This window comes from Amphiprion ocellaris, chromosome 24 (assembly GCF_022539595.1).
Source record: "Amphiprion ocellaris isolate individual 3 ecotype Okinawa chromosome 24, ASM2253959v1, whole genome shotgun sequence".
Taxonomy (NCBI): Eukaryota; Metazoa; Chordata; class Actinopteri; family Pomacentridae; genus Amphiprion; species Amphiprion ocellaris.
Genome location: NC_072789.1, coordinates 4,878,785 through 4,886,729, shown reverse-complemented (window position 1 = coordinate 4,886,729; position 7,945 = coordinate 4,878,785). Strand labels below are relative to the sequence as shown.

The window sequence follows — 7,945 nt, the reverse complement described above, 5'->3', positions numbered from 1 at the left end:
GACTCACCTCTATGGAAGTCAACGTCGTCTTTAATCGTCCACTGCACATCTCGTCTCTCGACATGTAAAACAAACAAAGAAAATGTCAACATCAGCAAACAATCAAAGTCCCATGTCTTCAATTTATGTCAAAGCCATGAATGACACAGACAAGTGACCAGGATAAAGTCCAAACGTGACCCAGATGCTAAACAGCCAACACCTCAAGGACAGAGTGTGTCAAAGCAAAGAGTTAGACATGCAAAGAACCCGAACAAAGTGCAAACATGACAGACAACACAAAACAACCATCGCTTCTGTCAATGTGTATGACTCACCTCTATGGACGTCAATGTCCTCTTTAATCGTCCACTGCACATCTCGTCTCTCGACATGTAAAACAAACAAAGAAAAAGGCAACATCAGCAAACAATCAAAGTCCCATGTCTTCAATTTATGTCAAAGCCATGAATGACGCAGACAAGTGACCAGGATAAAGTCCAAATGTGACCCAGATGGAAAACAGCCAACACCTCAAGGACAGAGTGTGTCAAAGCAAAGAGTTAGACATGCAAAGAACCCGAACAAAGTGCAAACATGACACAGACGACACAAAACAGCCATCGCTTCCGTCAATGTGTATGACTCACCTCTATGGATGTCAACGTCCTCTTTAATCGTCCACTGCACATCTCGGTCTCTCAGCATGTAAAAGAAACAAAGAAAATGGCGACATCAGCAAACAATCAAAGTCCCATGTCTTCAATTTATGTCAAAGCCATGAATGACGCAGACGAGTGACCAGGATAAAGTCCAAACGTGACCCAGATGCTAAACAGCCAACACCTCAAGGACAGAGTGTGTCAAAGCAAAGAGTTAGACATGCAAAGAACCCGAACAAAGTGCAAACATGACACAGACGACACAAAACAGCCATCGCTTCCGTAAATGTGTATGACTCACCTCTATGGATGTCAACGTCCTCTTTAATCGTCCACTGCACATCTCGGTCTCTCGGCATGTAAAAGAAACAAAGAAAATGGCGACATCAGCAAACAATCAAAGTCCCATGTCTTCAATTTATGTCAAAGCCATGAATGACGCAGACAAGTGACCAGCATTAAGTCCAAACGTGACCCAGATGGAAAACAGCCAACACCTCAAGGACAGAGTGTGTCAAAGCAAAGAGTTAGACATGCAAAGAACCCGAACAAAGTGCAAACATGACACAGATGACACAAAACAGCCATCGCTTCCGTCAATGTGTGTGACTCACCTCTATGGATGTCAATGTCCTCTTTAATCATCCACTGCACATCTCGGTCTCTCGGCATGTAAAACAAAGAAAATGGCGACATCAGCAAACAATCAAAGTCCCATGTCTTCAATTTATGTCAAAGCCATGAATGACGCAGACAAGTGACCAGCATTAAGTCCAAACGTGACCCAGATAGAAAACAGCCAACACCTCAAGGACAGAGTGTGTCAAAGTAAAGAGTTAGACATGCAAAGAACCCGAACAAAGTGCAAACATGACACAGACGACACAAAACAGCCATCGCTTCCGTCAATGTGTATGACTCACCTCTGGATGTCAACGTCCTCTTTAATCGTCCACTGCACATCTCGGTCTCTCGGCATGTAAAAGAAACAAAGAAAATGGCAACATCAGCAAACAATCAAAGTCCCATATCTTCAATTTGTGTCAAAGCCATGAATGACGCAGACGAGTGACCAAGATAAAGTCCAAACGTGACCCAGATGCTAAACAGCCAACACCTCAAGGACAGAGTGTGTCAAAGCAAAGAGTTAGACATGCAAAGAACCCGAACAAAGTGCAAACATGACACAGATGACACAAAACAGCCATCGCTTCAATCAATGTGTATGACTCACCTCTATGGATGTCAATGTCCTCTTTAATCGTCCGCTGCACATCTCGGTCTCTCGGCATGTAAAACAAAGAAAACTGCAACATCAGCAAACGATCAAAGGCCCACGTCTTCAATTTATGTCAAAGCCATGAATGACGCAGACAAGTGACCAGGATAAAGTCCAAACGTGACCCAGATGCTAAACAGCCAACACCTCAAGGACAGAGTGTGTCAAAGCAAAGAGTTAGACATGCAAAGAACCCGAACAAAGTGCAAACATGACACAGATGACACAAAACAGCCATCGCTTCAATCAATGTGTATGACTCACCTCTATGGATGTCAATGTCCTCTTTAATCGTCCGCTGCACATCTCGGTCTCTCGGCATGTAAAACAAAGAAAACTGCAACATCATCAAACGATCAAAGGCCCATGTCTTCAATTTATGTCAAAGCCATGAATGACGCAGACAAGTGACCAGGATAAAGTCCAAACGTGACCCAGATGCTAAACAGCCAACACCTCAAGGACAGAGTGTGTCAAAGCAAAGAATTAGACATGCAAGTGACCCGAAAAAAGTGCAAACATGACACAGATGACACAAAACAGCCATCGCTTCAATCAATGTGTATGACTCACCTCTATGGATGTCAATGTCCTCTTTAATCGTCCACTGCACATCTCGGTCTCTCGACGTGTAAAAGAAAGAAAGGAAATGCCAACATCATCAAACGATCAAAGTCCCAGCGTGCATGCATTCGGAAGTGTGGAGCTATAATTCTGTATTTACATATCAGCATAGTTTATGAATAAAACAAAATGTCTGTCAAACATTCAGACATTTCAACGTAAATAAATGCCTGCTTGTCTGCCTGCCAAAAAAATTGTACCCCCCCGCCCCCCTCTATATTCTTCAGGTGATGTACCAACATCACGTGGTTGATTCTGCAGACATTTGTGATCATGCTTAGCAACGCCTGTGAATTAGGACTAATTTCATCAATCACAGCTAAAGTTGTAGAGGGATACAAATTATTTCAGCCTCATTCACTGGACTTGTCATTGCAGCGGGGGGATACATTGGCAGGTCCAGTGAATGAGGCTGAAACAATTTGTATCTGTCTATAACTTTAGCTGAGAATATAGAGGGGGGGGAACATTTTCTGGCAGGCGCAGACAATCAGGCATTTATTTAGGTTGAAATGCCATGTGCTAAATTACCAAACGTGTTTGACAGTCGAAGCATGATCATAACGATCCACATTTTGTTTTATTCAAAAACTACGCTGACAAATCAAAAACTGCTTCTTACCCGGCTCCCGTATAGCTCAATGCGTTAAGCGTACGACCCGTGTACGGGAGTTGTTCACCGACGCAGCGGCTCGGGTTCGATACCCGGTCGCGGCACTCTGCTGCATGTCTTGTCCAACTCTTTTCCCCCGTTTCCTGTCTCTCGCTCACTGTGCCTAAATAAAGCCGAAAAAATAATTTTTTTAAAAAACAAAAAAAACCCAGCTTCTTTCAAAGAGACACCAGGCAGACTGTAGATGAGCAGGGTTTTAGTTACAAAAACACTAACAAACATGCCAACTATGTGCAGAACTCACCACACGAAAAAGAAGAAGGAGGACTCCATCTGGTCGGAGGACGGCTGGGGAAAATGCGAGCTGCTCGGTCTCCGGAGAGACTGGACAGGAGGAATGATCCGCACAGCTTCGGAGGAAGAGTGCGAATGATCGGCATAGTCGCATTGCCGGCCTTTTAAGCGGGAGATGACAAACGAGCTGGACCTCCACAGCTCATTCAACTCATCCAGCGCAGCTGCAGCTCATCCTCTCATCAGCACTGAGGCACAGAGCCTCCCTTGAAAAACACATGAAGTTGATTTTTCTCCTGATTAGATCATTGCTTGTGTTGGATCTACTCTCAGATGTGTCTTGGATAAAAGCATCTGCTAAATAAAATTATAGACCGACATACTGTCTGTATTTTTCACAAGTTAGGATAAGATAAAACATTATTAATTTTGCAGACATGGCTCAGAAAACAAAATATCTAGTAGAAAAGCAATAAGCTACAAGAATGAGACATGACTGAAAATTAAACACAGCTCCAACAATGCTGTAAAATAGAAAAGTTAGAAGAAATGCCACACATGATAATGAAATATTGGACATGAAATTGATGTATTTGGATTTTCTATCTTGTTTTCTTTTATCTGAGCCACATCATCATTCCTGAGTTGTAATTTCTGTTTCATGAGGACGTTTTTTTGCTTCTGTCTTCACAGATTCTATGCACATTTGGACTATATAGATGTCAGCATTTCATTTAAAGCAGCATCTGCAGTGATTCACAAGGTGAGTGATGTTTGCCTACATTGCTTTAGTCTATTGCACAGTTGCAGTTACTTTTTTCCCTCCTGACGTTAAAGGAACAATATGACATGTTAAATTCTGGTCTATCTGTTTACTGAGCAGAATGTGTCAAAACACATGTGGTCAGGGAAGAAAAGTACAGGAGTAAAGTGAAAAGTGTTCCTTGAACAGGTCTGTTTTCTGGCAGGTTATTGAACAAGCAGACATTCATGTAATCTAAGATGTGATTTTAGACAAAGTGAACCTTAAACTGTGAACCATTCAGTGCAGCATCAGCAAAGACAGGAAAACTGGCATAAAATAGATGTAAATCCTGATAGAGGCTTTAAAGCCTTCAATTTTAACCATTTCTGGGGGCATGTTTGCTCTGAAATAAGTACAAAAACAGAACTATTCTAAAAGTATCCCGATGCTGCGTGACACCACTGATAGGTCGAATTCAACTATTAGCAACAGCATTGCTAAAACCTAAAAAACACTGTAAATGAAATGTGAAATTGCATTATTCTCAGTTAAATTTAAACTTTTAGATGGGACATTACATCATTAACAGTCAAGCATTATACACAGCAGTATTATGTACATTTGATACAGTATTTTTAGCCATTAAAAAGTGTACATTTTACAGGACAAAGATTTCTTAAAATATGTTATTACTTTGGTAAACTAAAAATGCTTTCAGTGACAGACAAGTTGTTTAGAACAAATCACGTCACAGAAGAAGTGAATGAGATGGGTTGTTGAGGATTTTGTGAGTCATTGATGGATCATCTGTTGATTAGCAGACATGGAGTCACAAAAATGTATCAAGTGTAAATTAAAGTTCTATATCAGAGTTGTAATCAAAGTTTTAGTTCTCCCCATGCTCTGTTTAGCAAACCAAAAAACCAAAACTTTGTTTCTGTGGTTTATCTGTCCTTCATACAGCTTTAAAAGTTTACAGTGCAGTTGGTGTTAACTATATTACATCTAATATTGTATTTGCTTAACCTTAATCTCTAAATTACTCAAGTGCTTTTGAATAAGTACATTTTTCATATTTCTTTAAAATTAAAACCAGTGTTTTACAAGAGAGATTGCTGTGACTTAATTTCAGTTTATTCTGAGAAATCGTTGCAAATTTGGATAGTTTTCCTTGACTGTGTATATAGTGGTGAAACAATGACTAATCTTTGATTATATTTTATTTTTAACCTAAACACAGTCAAATAAAATATTTTAGGTCTAAAAAGTAGGCATTTTTGGATGCAGACAAAGAAATCCAAGATCTGAAAATACAAGTTAATTTAGATGTGTAATCATGTTCATTCATGTGTTGTTCCATTAGAAGGAAACCAGGAAGATTTAACCTTTTAAACCTGACATATTAGACAAAAATACACTTTTCACGCCATCACTGAAGACATGAGATTTCTGAAATGTTGGAGTCGGTTTAAGGCAAGTTGGGCTTTAATAGTTGAACTTTTAACTGACCGAAAATTGTCCTCCAAATAAGACCTGGGTCATTTTAGGATTGTAAACTTATTACAGAAGTTCTGCAAATAATAGGATCCTGTGTGCAAAATGAAATGCATCGTATTTGTTTCAATGCAGGAAAATTCTTTTGAAGTGCAGGTTGGTTTCAGCTGGAAGCCACACGAGGGCAGCACTTACACATTTTCTTTTCTAATCCAGCTCACATCCTCTAACAGCAGCATCAGAAATTGCTTTATGATTATTGTATCCTTGTAAGCAAATTGTGGGTTTAAAAGCTACTGTAGAAAGTTTTCTGTAGCTTGAGTCAGACAGTCATGTTATTCTGTTTTGTGGTGAATCATCTTAAAGAGCTAGAAGCCATGTCCAGCTGTTGTATTTAAAAGCATTTATACAGCAGAGAAACAATTGTAGTCATGTGTTTGTTTTTTATTTTAGGGTGTGTAGCAGTGGAGAAGGAAGCAGCAGCTGAAGTGCGTTAGGGTTTCCTGCAGGAGAGAGGAGGGATGGTGGCATTGTCATCACAGCAGGCATTGTTGTTTGGCAGGTCCACCACCAATGCAATGACAGCTGTGGATTACCTGAAACAGAGGTGAGGTTTATTGGACTGACTCAGGCCTTGTCCACACGTAGCCGGGTATCTCACAAAACGAAGATATTTTTCTACGATTCGTCCTAAACAACTTGTCTGTCACTGAAAGCATTTTTATTTTACCAAAGTAATAACATATTTTAAGAAATCTTTGTCCTGTAAAATGTACACTTTTTAAAGGCTAAAAATACTGTATCAAATGTACATAATACTGCTGTGTATAATGCTTGACTGTGAATGCTGTAATGTCCCATCTAAAAGTTTAAATTTAACTGAGAATAATGCAATTTCACATTTCATTTACAGTGTTTTTTAGGTTTTAGCAATGCTGTTGCTAATAGTTGAATTCGACCTATCAGTAGTGTCACGCAGCATCGGGATACTTTTAGAATAGTTCTGTTTTTGTACTTATTTCAGAGCAAACATGCCCCCAGAAATGGTTAAAATTGAAGGCTTTAAAGCCTCTATCAGGATTTACATCTATTTTATACCAGTTTTCCTGTCTTTGCTGATGCTGCACTGAATGTTTCACAGTTTAAGGTTCACTTTGTCTAAAATCACATCTTAGATTACATGAATGTCTGCTTGTTCAATAACCTGCCAGAAAACAGACCTGTTCAAGGAACACTTTTCACTTTACTCCTGTACTTTTCTTCCCTGACCACATGTTTTGACACATTCTGCTCAGTAAAGAGATAGACCACAATTTAACATGTCATATTGTTCCTTTAACGTCAGGAGGAAAAAAAGTAACTGCAACTGTGCAATAGACTAAAGCAATGTAGGCAAACATCACTCACCTTGTGAATCACTGCAGATGCTGCTTTAAATGAAATGCTGACATCTATATAGTCCAAATGTGCATAGAATCTGTGAAGACAGAAGCAAAAAAAAGTCCTCATGAAACAGAAATTACAACTCAGGAATGATGATGTGGCTCAGATAAAAGAAAACAAGATAGAAAATCCAAATACATCAACTGCGGATTCAACCCCAAACAGGAAAAACTCTAGAATGTGTGAGTGAAATTACACAAAACTGAAGCTACTGTGATGTCAGTGGTGGTTCAGATGCAGGAATTCTGAGTTTTTGTTTGTTTTATGAGGTCTTTAGCTTTTGGTGTGCTGAGCTGTATGTCTGAGGACTTTACTGAAGAAAAATGAAAAGATGCACAGAATAAATAACGTTGAAAGACTGTTCTTTGATGTTTTTTGTTTAACTACCTGATGAAGTTTATATGTCGTCCAAAAAGTCACAAAAACGTCATAGTTCAGTATGTTGTCCAAAATATGATCAAAACGTCATAGTTTAGTATGTCGTCCACAATGTGACAAAAATATCATAGTTTAGTATGTCATCCAAAAAGTGACATTTTTTTATGACATACTAAACTATGACGTTTTTGTCACATTTTTGACGACATACTAAACTATGACATTTTTGTGACATTTTTCACAACGTTATTATTATTTATTTTTTTTTAGGTTTCTTCTCAAATTGAATTTCCCAACATTGGAGGTTTCATTTGGTACAACAAGCCTTTTTTTTTCATTTACCCTCTGCTATCCCTACCCAGATCCAAACATGTCTTTTTCTTTTTTCCTCAAGAAAGGTGCGCGCAGCACTGCGCAGCAGCCGGAGCTGTCAT

At 39.2% G+C, this 7,945-nt stretch overlaps 1 long non-coding RNA gene across 1 annotated transcript; it reads right to left on the bottom strand.

Annotated features, from left to right (window-relative positions):
- Positions 1 to 2,986: 2,986 nt before the first annotated feature.
- LOC129348251 (uncharacterized) lies at positions 2,987 to 7,577 on the bottom strand. The gene is made up of 3 exons (XR_008600725.1): positions 7,098 to 7,577; positions 3,462 to 6,286; positions 2,987 to 3,320 (listed from the first exon to the last, which is right to left on the bottom strand). It is a non-coding gene; the product is annotated as an uncharacterized LOC129348251 (long non-coding RNA).
- Between the last annotated feature and the right edge of the window lie 368 nt (positions 7,578 to 7,945).